We start from the raw sequence: 12791 nt of genomic DNA, 5'->3' as shown, positions 1-12791 counted from the left end.
AGAGCCATATATAAGAGCTCAGACAGAAGGACCTCAGTGCTGCTTCAGCTGAGACAGACACATTTTGAAGACGGCTGTTGAAAGCTGACACTGACATTTTGGAGAACACCATTTTGAAATGCAACCTTGGGAGCAAGCAGATGACAGCCACATGCCTTCCCAGCTAATAGAGGTTTTCAGATTCCATGGGCCATCCTCCAGTGAAGGTACCCTGTTGTTGATGGCTTACCTTGGACACTTTATGACCTTAAGACTGTAACTTTGTAACCAAATAAACCCCCTTTATAAAAGCCTATCCATTTCTGGTGTTTTGCAAAATGGCAGCATTAGCAAACCAGAGCAGTTTCCATGGAGATGTGACTTACCCACCTGTGGATGAGACCTTTGATTAAATTATTCCCATGGAGACGTGACCCTGCCCATTCAAGGTGGGTCTTAATTAGATCACTGGAGTCCTTTAAGAGAGCTTATGGAAACAAGGAGCTCTGAGAAGCTGAGAGAGACATTTTGGAGAGAAGCTAAGATACATAATCCAGAGTTTGACCCTGGGAGAAGCTAAGAGCTGATGCAGACCCAGATGCTTGGAGACACTTGGAGATGAAGACAAAAGGACATTTGGAGAGGCTAAGCTAAGAGATGATGTCCATAGTTTGCCCCAGAAAAGCTAAGAGAGGACCTCCAGATGCTTAGAGAGAAACACCCTAAGAGAACCAAGCAGAAAGCTGAGAGAAGCTAAGAGAGACAGAAGCCCAGAGACATTTTGGAGAAAACCATTTTGAAATGCAACCTGGGATCAAAGGACCAGCAGATGCCAGCCACATGCCTTCCCACCTGACAGAGGTGTTCTGGATGCCATCGGCCATTCTTCAGTGAAGGTATTCTCTTGTTGATGCCTTAGTCTGGACACTTCTACAGCCTTAGAACTGTAACTCTGTAACCTAATAAACACCCTTTATAAAAGCCAATCCATTTCTGGTATTTTGCATAAGGCAGCAGTAGCAAACCAGAGCAACCCCCTACACTAGTGACGTTTGCATCTTTTATGGATCTGAATGTGGCTCAGAGTCAGGTTTTGTCCTGTGTTCAGCCAAGGATTTGGGGTTCAGGAGTGCCTTCTCTGATGGCTCCTGAAAGAGAAGAGTCTTATCCATGCACTCAGTCTTCCTGAATGGCAGAGTTGACTTGTTTTAACCCAGTTCTCTTTGACTATCTTTTTCATTGATCTCTCCATTAAGCTTTGAGCTGGTCTGCCTCTTTTGGTGTCACTCCAGTTGTCAGCTTCCATTGATTGCTACTGATTGCTCTACTGATTTTCACAATGTCCTGAGGGATAAATTGCTTCATAGACTGATCAAAACAGGCCACATGTCAGCAGCAGGGTGTTGCAGGTCTTTGAGGCTTGTTTCAACTTTCCCATAGGCAGAATGTCTGCTGTGAAGGAGGGTGAGGGGGGACAAGAGAACTCATTTTTCACCAGCTGCCCCATCTGGATCCTCTGTGGAGCAGCAGTTGCTCAAGTTTGTTGGTGGTTGGCAGGAACAAGTACCACCATCCTGCTCCTGTCACTGCCCAGTATGAATCTTCTCTCTCCCAGAGCCTCAGAGGATCAGATCTGTCAATGTTTACCAGTTGCTGAATCCATCTACCCCAAGTAAAATATCTACCCCGGGAAGCTGGAAGAGAAAGGGGCTGCCACTGGGCTCCTGAGCCCACTGGAACAGTATTTTTGTAAGGCAGAGCTGTGTATGGTAGGGGTTGAATGTGGGGGTGTAGTCTCTAGCTCAAATCATATGACTTACCACTATTTCAGAAAATATTCCCTGGTTTATTTCTTTCAATATTTGTTTCACAAAATTGTTTTGGTTTTCTTCTTCAGCTGATTTTACATTTTTGCCTCTCTCCTGTATCTACCATTCCCCTAATTTATTTGTAAATGTATTTTCTCCCCATTTTTTTTTTCTTTCTGATTCTCATCAATGACTGGCTTTTATTTTCCTGGAATAGCTAGTAATAGGAAGTACCTGTGGTTAAAGAGTTGTTCTGGGCTTCAAAACTCAAAAAATCTCCAACACAGAGACAGCATTCTTCAATTTAAAAAGATAAATCTTGTACAACAAAAATTAATCTAAAATGGTCAATATTGAGAAATAGCCAAGCAAATTTATTGGACTTTAAAAATTAATGGAAACATTCAGTAAGTGGCTGATAATAATGATCACATGTTTTATAAGGAAATATGCAATTAAGCTTTCTTTCTCCATGGAAACATTTAAAGCCAGAAAACAGTGAAGCAATGCCTATAAGATACTCCAGGAAGGAAAATGTGAGCCAAGAAATTTTATTTCTAGCCAAACTGTCTTTCAAGTATAAAGAGACCAGAAAAATTGATCTGAGTAAGTAAGAGTTTAGGAAATACTGTTCCCTGAAGCCTTTTAAAAAAGATAACAGAGGGCAAACTTCAACCCCCCCCCCCCAAATGCTTAAGGGAGATATAGCAAATGGAATAGTCTTGAATACTGTCAATATCCAATTGTAAGAATTAAAGTAATACTAACTGGTGAAATTCACAATGAAGACATAGAACTTATGAATAGCAATGTATGAAAAAACATGGTAGTGACATTCATGAGGCAGAAATTACAAAAAGCACAAGGAGAAACAGAAAGAAACATTCTTGTGGTAATGGACTTTAATTAACCATTCTCATACACGATACATCAAGTAGAAAATAAATAAGGATAGAAAACACCAAAATAACATGAATAATAAAGTACATCTGAGTTATATTTACTAAACTCTGTATCTTCAAATTGGAGAAAATATCTTCATTTTCAAAAGTTCCTTTGATCACTTATTTACCTTCTGTTGTCACAGAGACAAATTTCAATACATTCCAAAAAGAGAAAAAGGAGAAAAATTTCAGACAGCATATTTTGATCACAATACAATAAGAATAGAAATTCTTGGTAAAAATTCAGAAAACAAAAAGTTCTTTCCATATGAACACTTAAGAAAAATCTCATTTAATCAACTCGGATCAATGAAGAAATACAAACCAAAATTAGAAAATTTCCTGAAAGCAGTGAAATGAAACATATTTAAGAACTTTTGGAATACAGCAAAATAAGAACTCAGAGGAAACTCCATAGCCTTAAATACTTTTACATATTAAAAAATGGAAGAAATAAGATATCCTCCAAATGAAAAAGTTAGAAAAACAACAAGATGAACCAAATGAAAATAGAAGGAAGGGATTAGTAAGGCTAAAAGCAGAAATTATGGAATTCAAAAAGGAAAACCATGGAACTAATAAATAAATTCAAATGTGGTTCTGTGAAACAATAACAATAAAATTAGGCAAAGCATCTGCTAACCTATTTTTTTAAATGGGGAGAAGTTTTGAGTATAAAAATAAAGAAAGCATGGTTGAGGTTAGATATTATAAGAAGTTGTCATTTACCAAAACTGACTCCAGAAGCAAGAAAATTCAGCAGAATAATTGTCATTGAAGAAATACACACATTTACCTCTTGCCCAGGGCCAGACCTCCCTACTTTCAACCAATAATAACTTCAGAGAAAGATGTTTCTTGATCACTGAACAAAGCTGGTCTCAGTTTTGGTCTGATTATTCACGTAACCACAGCAAGTATAAAGGTACTTTATAGGCCTCCTTGAGTTTTCTCTACTGGAAGTTCCCATGAGGAATCTCAGATTGGATTTTTAAAACCTTCCATTGTTTGCTGTCCTGAGGCTAGAAGGTCAAGCCAAGAACCCTCCACCAGATTTCACCTGAAGTACCTATAAATTGAAGGTGAATTCCTCTTTCCTCAAGCTTGCAAAATACCCTAAGTTTCCTTGCTTAGGGGAAAGTGAACCTCCTCACCACCTGTAAGGCTGGGACTCTGCAGAGCCAGCGGCAGGCTACTTTTCCCAGGGGGTTTTGTAATCTTTGACTCATCAGGTCAACCTCAGTTCCTTAAAAGCAGACTTGTCATTCCTGATTAAATGAGCATAATCACATTCCAGGGAAGGCCTTTGTTGCTTAACTAACTTTTTCTATTCTATCCTGGTAAAAAGAATGGCAGATTCTCATCAAACCTATACAGATAGCTATATTGTCGTGAAAAGTAGGAGAACTCAGCAAAAAAGTGAATTCCATGGCAGGTCAGTGGGAGTCAGATACCAATTAAAATAATGTTTCATTTTGGTTTACAAAAGTGGAGTCTACTAAATTGTTTTGGCTTAGCTTAATGCATTGAAAAAGAGGTATGCAGAGAAATGAAAGAAAGAAATTCCCGACTTGTAGCTTTTGCCGATTTCCCTGGTGTAAATACTCCTACCGTGGCTGATTTCAAGCTACCCATGTGGCGGTATGAAGAGGGAGCTGGTGAAGTTTGCAGTAGCCACCATTATATGGTTTCCCACATAGTGATAGAATAGACATAACTTCTAGAGCATGGTTTACAGTACAATAATTAGAAAATGATTCATGGTGAGTATTACCTTTATAATTTATTTAATTGTGAGTTTATTTAATTTTTAATAGAGCCTGTTTTTTACAGCCAGACTGCAAGATGCCTGAAATTTTAACAGCTATTTCCAGCATGCCACTGTGTCTACCCTTTGATGAACTGGTCAAGCCTTCCCATCACCAGGAATTTGTCTTACAGATACGCCCGCACACATGCGCAATGAATATATACAATGCATATAGACGTGATTGCAGCAATGTTTGTGATAGCAGGAGGCAGAAAAAAATCTGCTTCTAATTGTGAGGGACTGGTTGCTTAAAATCTGATTTATAGACACAATGGAAAGCTCTGAGTAACAAAAAATTGTAAAACAATGAGAAAATTATGTGTAGCATAGAAATAGCATCAGTATATGCTGCAGTATGAAAAAAAGACAGAACTATGTACATTTTTTAGTGTAAGAAATGTGGAGAAAGTAATTTAATTGTATTTGCATAAAGAAACACTAGAAGAATACCGAAGGAATCTGAGAAAAAGCAGTTACTTTTATGGAATGGGGGAGAATGGAGAGGATGGGGATAGGATGGGAGGGAGCAAAACTTCTCAGTACCTTTGTAAATGATTTCAATTATGGGCTTGTGTGAATATATTACCCAAACTGGTAATCTTTTCAAACCAATAGAAAGAAATCATTGCCTATTTTCTTAATGTTTACCATCTAAACTTGACAAATTGTACTTGTATTTATAATTATGAATGTTACTTTCACACTGCCATATAATCCTGATTATAGCAATTATTTTTCCTGAAATAAACATATTGGGAATATTCACTTACCCAATATTTAGCCTTATTTTAATTGATTGCGGAATTGATAAGTGTTTCCTTTTACTTGTTTTGTCTAAATACACCTTTTAAGGTAATGTTAGGTATATATAAGGGAGTTTACCATACTAACATTGATGTTATTTTTCAAAATAATTTCCACCGTGACCATTTGTCTCTATTTCATAAAATATATTACCTAGCTCTTACAGAGCAGCATAGATGATGAAAACACAGTTCATGCTTCAGTGTGAAAGTGAAAACTTGACATTCGTCTCACATTTTAATTTTATTCTTATGACTAATCTGTGCTTTCATTCAAACTAAAATTTTTGTGCAACTGGGGAGGTGAAAAGATCACCGGCTGGGGATTAAAAAGAACGATTCTATTCTGAGTTCCTTCATTTATTAGATAACCACAGTTATGCTGTTTAACCTCTTGGACCATGTTTTTAAATTGTAAAACAGGGATAGGATAGTCAGGCTTATTTGGCATAAAGAACCAAGTAATGATCCATTGAATTATACGGAAGTGCTCTGAGAAAATCAAAGACGTGTACAAATTTATGATATTGTTATTACTATCACCTCCCAAGAAGTGGTTTAATATACCAGATAAATTTTAAAATAATAAAAAAGTTGTACCTTAGAAATAAAACTGGGTTCAAATTTTACTGTATTATTGAAAATATTTGCCAGTTCTACCTTTGTGTACTTTTTCTCTTTACAAAAAGGAATATTTTATAGCACCTACTCCCTCTGCTGTTCAAATGTCCTTGTTTTCCCATGATTTTAAACTTGAAAAGAAAAAAAAATAAAATCGAACAGAATTCACCTTTGTGTCACCTGAAATATTCCTGTCGGTATCTCATTCTGTCTTAAGGTGGGTTATTAAAACATTTCATATTTTTTTTCCTGTGGTTTATAGAACGATGCTTTGATCTTCTTTTTAAGTATCACCCTTTGGGTGCAGTCTAAAGCTTTGAATTTTAATGGCACATCCTGGATGATGCTAGAAATTGTAGATCTTTTTCTTGTAAGACAAAGCAGTCAGAAATGGTATTATTAACTGTCATCAGCTATTGTAGCTTCTCCTCTCATAGGGATTTCTGTTTCAAGACTGAGTGCTAACTGAATAATTTTGAAATATATTGCAAAGCAAGTAACATTTTCCGCAAGCATTACCTTCAGATGAAAAGCTTGCTCTCAGTCTGAACTCCTTTGGAGTCGTGAACTCCCAAGTTCTGTTAAGCTTGGTGAGTTTCTTGATCTTAAAAGTGTATACAATGCTGTGTAGAATTCAAAGAGTCCATCAACCTCTTTTCTCTAAATTTATTATCCCTTGAGTCTCTCACTTCAGTCGTAATTTTACTCTAAGGTGAGTATAAGGCAAAGGAGAAGGAAATGCTGTCAAAGCTGATGAAATGTAGCCACTGTCTCCAGTTAATGACATCTTCCACACATACGTTCTCATTCTGTCAATACCTTTTTTTGTCCTCAACCATTCTGTTTTTCTTTTTTATTGTGAAATATAACATGTAACCTGCCATCACGCTTAATTCATTCAGTCAATATATGCTTTGTAGATGTCGACTATGTACCAGACATTTAAACATGAGTGATGATTGCACTGTGAATATTTATTAACTCAAAATGCTTTTCATTCTTTGCATATAGTACAGTGGGTGAGGTTTAGGGTGAGGGGAGAAACTAACTGACCTGACCAAGTGCTGGGTAACTAGATGTGTTAGGATTGGGACAAGAACCTCCATAGTGGGTAAACTTTGTGTACTCTACAGGAGCTGAAAGCACTGGGCATGGCTACTTTGTCAAATGTTTTTATACCAAGGAGCTTGGGTGAGTGTGTGTGTCAGGGGTAGTCTGTCTGTGGGATCACCTGGCTCCCCTCAGAGGTTCTGCACAGCTCTCCTAGGCTGTTCAATGCTGTATCAAGGGTGAGCCAGAAAGCAGCTATTTGGAAACTGAGGAGTCCTTCAGATCCAGGTACACCAGTCATCTTCCAAACCAGCAGTCCATCAATTCCTCAATTCACAGTGCTTTTGTAGTCCTGCCTTAAACATCCTCCCTTGCCGGCTATATATATCTGTAATTATGGTTATTCCTGTATAGTGAATGCTCCTGATCTTATCTTTCTTCCTTGAAACTAATGCCTTATATATATAAAGCAAAATGTAGAATGAAAGCAGTCATGTGAGAAACAGCAACTTGAACTTAATAATGTGCTCATGCCTTTAGAATGGCTTCTCTGATTCAGTTCTCAGAAGGCCAAGGACTGAAGTGCCAAGAGATACACTCCAAACCAGCACTTTCAAGTGAAGTTGAGGGCATCATCCTCTCCTCCTATGGTAGACTGAATTGTGTACCCCCAAAAAAGATACCATTCCTGTGGCTGTGAACCCATTGTAAGCAGGACCTTTTGAAGATGTTATTTTTAGTCCAGGATGGATCTTAGTCCTGTTACTGCAGGCTTTGTAAAGAGAAAGCCATGGGGAGGAGCCAAAAGTAGGAAGTCAGGAGGAGACTTTCACACTAGTGACCTGGCATAAACCTTACCCCGGTAGGAGTTCCTTCAACGGAGGACTCTAAACTAAAGGCGGTCTTCAGTCTTTCATTGTGTTTCATTGTCTGTTCATTTTCTGAACTAATTATAGATAGCACTGGAGTCCCTACTGATGTTCTTTTTGCCAAATGTCTTATTTATGTTCTCTGTCGTGTGGACACCACTGGTCGCCTCTCCTGCCTGAAATGCTCTCCCCTCTTGTTTTCTCCAACTCTGTTCTTCCTTCTCTTCCTTCATTTATGCCTGTTCTTTCTGAGTCTTCTTTGCCAGACTGTGTGGTTTTTACAGCATCTTATCAGCCTGATTTTCGCTCCACGCTCTCCTCAGGTGTCCTTATTCACATCCTGGGTTTTAACTGTCATTATCTCCCCACCGGGCTCTCACAACGCTCCCCACCTAACACCACACACACAAATGGATGCCTCACCCACAGCCTTGCAAAGCCTGAGCTCATTATGTTCTCCCCAAAGCTTGCTGTGATTTTTCCTCTATTTCCTATTTCCATTAATGGCCCATCCTTCAATTGGGCACCCAAGCATAATCCTAAAGTAATTCCAGGCTCTTCCTCCTCCCTGAGTTCCATATTCATTCAAACCACAAGTCTTGCCAACTTAATTTCCTAAATGGTTCTCGAAACCATCATTTCCTCCCCATCTTCCCAGCAAGTGCCTTGTTTGGGGTTGAATCGTGTCTCGCTTCGATGATGATACTGGCTTTGTCACTGTTTTATCTCCAGATGCCCCCTCCTCATATCTTCCTGCCACCACCTCTGCCAGCCTGGCTCAATAGGTCTTCCTTTGCTCTGTAGTCCAGTTGTGCTTTCCTCTCCGTTCCTTCTCCCACCAGCCTCTGCCAGGCTCTCTCCTTAACAACATCCTGTAAACACACCCTGAGCTGTTATGCTTTCATACACAAGCTTCCATTCCTTTACTTCCTGGTAAATTCTTGCTCAAATTTCAATCTCTTGTCTGGCACTGCCTTTCCTCTTCTACCAAAGATCATCTTAACCTCCTTAGGACTACTCCTGTACAGATGTCTGATATCCAAACATCTGATATCCATTCGTGTTGTCATTAGTTCTCTCTGTCTCTCTAACCTAGTGCTCGGTGGTGTGTGACTGACACTGAATTTTCAACTTTATGAATTTCAACTTTATGAATCAGAGCAAGAACTTCAGGATAAGAAGTTTCAGGTTTAAATCCCAGCCCTATGACCTTGGGAAAGTCCTCAATTTTCAGGCATATAATACGTAGGTAGGTGGCAGACCGAGAAGCCTTTGAATGATCACAGTGAGTGATGCTGATTTAATATGGAGCTCTTCATATGTACTCTTATCCCCTCCAATCCATTCTCCAAACTTAAAGACAAGTGGATCTTTCAAAAATCCCAAGTCTGAGCATGACGCTCTTCTGTCTGGAATCATTCAAAGTCTCCCTCTTCCTCTTAGGCCCAAATCCAACATCTTCAGCATATTTGACAGAGCCCAGCATCATCTGGGCATCACCTGCTGTTTTACCTTATGCTGGGCTCCCTTTCTCCCAGGCTCAGGGCCCTTAGCCCTTTTCACTTCCACGCATGTGCCCGATGCTTTCCCATCTGTGTCCTTCACGTAGGCCATCTCCTGCCGAAATGGGGTCCTTTCCTTCCTCTTCACCCCATAATTATCATTCAGTCTTTAAATAACAGCTTTGATGTCACTTTGTCAGGAAAGACCTACCCTGTGCTCTTATAGTGAGTAAGGATCTCTTCTCCAGGGTCTCAGCAAAGATGTGCAGATTGTGCACTGCTCGTTTGTGCATTGCCTGACAGGATGTCTTCACGCCAAACACGGGCAGACTCGACAATCTATCATGACAGCTTTCTGAGAGATAGGAGTATAGTGTCTTGAAGATGGGGAGCCAGTTTATTAAATACTTGTCCTTTCCTACCCAGCACTTACCAGAGTTAAGTGTATTTAATTGCTATTAATTAATTGATCATATAATTTTTTAAAATGTGAAGTCTTTCTTTCACCCCAGATTGTGCCTTCACTTAAGAAGGGATTTTCATCTGCCTTGTTTATTGTGGAAACGTCAAGGCCTGCCTTCTCATCTGCCACTTGGGGACCCTCAAAAATATCTGATGACTAAGATGTTCTGGAGTTGGCTGCATTATGTCTTGGTATGGCTTGTGTTGAGTGAGTTGATCACAATGGCTGGTGGCTTATCTAGTCTATATAAGAGAAATACCAGAGGCTCTGACAACTGCCCCTGCCCCAGAATGCTTCTTAGAGTTAACCGGTAAATATCCTTGAAATATATTTTCAGCTTTAAAGTGCTTTACTTATAGCTGTAAATACAGTGCTTGCCATTGAGGAGGATGGCATATAGAGATAAAGTACAAATAAGTTTAAGAATATATGCTTTATGTCAGTGTGTCCATAGTGGATAGCCTCCTAGCAGTTTCTTTTTCTTTCCTATTTTGTAAGCTCTTATCTAATATTATGATAAAATCTCGTATTCCTGGGAACCTGGCTGCACACAAGCAGCTATCCTCTGTGCGGAGAAAGGCCCAGTTCCCCTGGAAACCAGAGCTCCGTAGGTTTCTCATTGCTTTACGCACTTCTTCTTCACTTTATTTTAGCCATTATTTTGTTAAAAAAAAAAAAAAATGGGGAGTGCTTAAATGAAACAAAATGACTTTTATCATAATTAGTATTGTTTTACCTTCAAATGACTGTCTCAATTAGTTCAGTATGGTCAGAATCATAACATCATATTATAGTTTTAACACCCCAGTCTGCGTTCGGCATCCTGCTTTAGTAAGAGAAGAATTTAATTTTCTCAACAGAAACTCTTCGCATTTACATTCCTGCAAAAGGGAAGTTAAGCATTTGCACGGTACAACATGTATCAACTTGGAAACTTCTTTAAAGTTTTCACCTCTTTAAAGTTTACTTAAATCTTTTCAAACCATAAGTTTTCCTTTCTTCTTTCCTGTTCTTGCTAAATAACCCCCATCCTATATTTGTTTTGTCTTTGGCAGCAGAGAACCTCTGCATTTGTCTCCTGACTTAAAATAATTCAGTTCAGTTGGCATATGGCAAGAACCAGACACACTGTGTTTGAATCCAGATGAATGTTTACCAGCTGCGTGAACCATGTGTGTGCTAAATAAAAACCCAACCAATGTGCTAGGTGCTAAAGGAGGAGGGAGAACATAGACACACTTTCAAAGGTGTGTAGCACAGAGGCAGGTGTGTTTTCAATGCATGAAATCATAGATGGATAGAGAAATGGGTAATTCTGGACTCTGACATACAATTCACACTATCCAACAACTCATTTATGCTCCTTTTTAATTTTTCTCTCTGACTCAGATACTATTCGATTGTTGTGAACTCTGGGCAGATGTCATGTGATGGGCTGGTTGGTGGTAGTATGATGTCGCACTGGTGGGTAATGAGCCTCTGGACATGCAGAGAAGTTTCAGTTTGTCCTCTTAATGGATGCCAGAGGTCCACCCACAGATGCCAGAGGTCCCCACAGTCCCGATGTTCTGCGAAGGCACGATGTTACCTTCTAATAAAAGTTTGCCATCAGACTTAAAAGAAAGCTAACTAAGAAGAGATGATATTGACTTGCAAAATCCTAAGGTGTCCAGAGTTGAAAGGCTACTGTTCAGTGAAGGGAAGCTTTCCTTTTGTTCCTGAAATTACACTGCTAAGAAGTGCAGTGTATTTGTAGGGTTATGGAGAGGCTCTGGTGGTCAGATCCCCTTTGGGATTTTAGTGTGGTGCAAGAGGAGTGACTCATGTTCTGTCATTCAGTGGATTGACAGCTCTATCAGGCATCATATCATGGTGGCCCGAGATGGGCTTGCACATGAGCTGGTGGGGAGGAGTGGGGCACCCTGTTTGTCCTGAGAACTCAGTCTTAGCCAACAAATGCAAGTTGGAAATGTGGGTACCTAACCCTTGGTCTCCTGGCATCCTGCCTCCAATACCTCATTGAGGAAAGGGAAATTCACCTCTTTACTTCAGGATCTACACTCTGATGGATGCTTAGCCCAGTCCTTCTGCCTCTTGCTCGCAGGTGTGCCTGGTGTACCTGTCAAACCACTGGAGCCTCAGCTCCTCTAGCCCACCTTTGCTTTCTGACCTTTGGCCCTAGACCTGCTGGTTCCTTTGCCCTAGGGGCCTCTTGCACCCAGCAGAACCTGACAGCCATCGTTGGACTTGCAGAACTTTGGAAAGACATGGCCATGACTGAACTCCTCTATGAGGTTTCAGATTCTTGTGGTATGATAAAGGAGGGGCTGCGGTGAGCGAACAGGGAGGAGAGCATGAGGGCTGCAGGGGATTTATTTAAGAGGAGTTAGTTTTTCCTACTGCTACCGGTCCGAACCTGTTACGCTCTTCCTCGACTAATATCACCTGCAGTCTGCAGCAGCCTGTCGTCCCACGCAGGCAGAGGAAACTGAAAGGGACAGCATGCAAAGAAAGAACCTATTTAGGTACCTTAAATTACGAATATTGTCTGAGCCAGTCTTATTCCAACGGGATCGTTTTGCCTGCTTTATTTGGACGGGACATTTAAATAAACAAAGCTATGGCTTTCCCGGTACCCCAGAGCAGAGGGATCCTGAGACCTAACGCCTACTCTACATTCTAGCCACGCTAGGAATAATCCAGATGCATAAGCCTACTAAATAGACACGCCCTCGCCGGTTTTAGGCCGCAGGGAAAGCTGCAGGACCACCCGGGCGCGGCGGGGGAAGGCGGGGGCCACGGTGACCCGGGGCTGCGGTGGGCGGGGCGGTCCCGGGGGCGTGCCGGCCCAGCTCTCCGCCCGCAGCCCCGCGCCCCGGCCCAGCCTCCGCCGCGCGCCCGCCCTCCTGAGCCGCCGCCAGTCCCCGCGAGGCGCGCGCGGA

The sequence above is a fragment of the Choloepus didactylus genome, chromosome 14 (assembly GCF_015220235.1).
Source record: "Choloepus didactylus isolate mChoDid1 chromosome 14, mChoDid1.pri, whole genome shotgun sequence".
Lineage (NCBI taxonomy): Eukaryota > Metazoa > Chordata > Mammalia > Pilosa > Megalonychidae > Choloepus > Choloepus didactylus.
The sequence above is the reverse complement of the archived record's forward strand: the minus strand, read 5'-3'. Positions refer to the sequence as shown.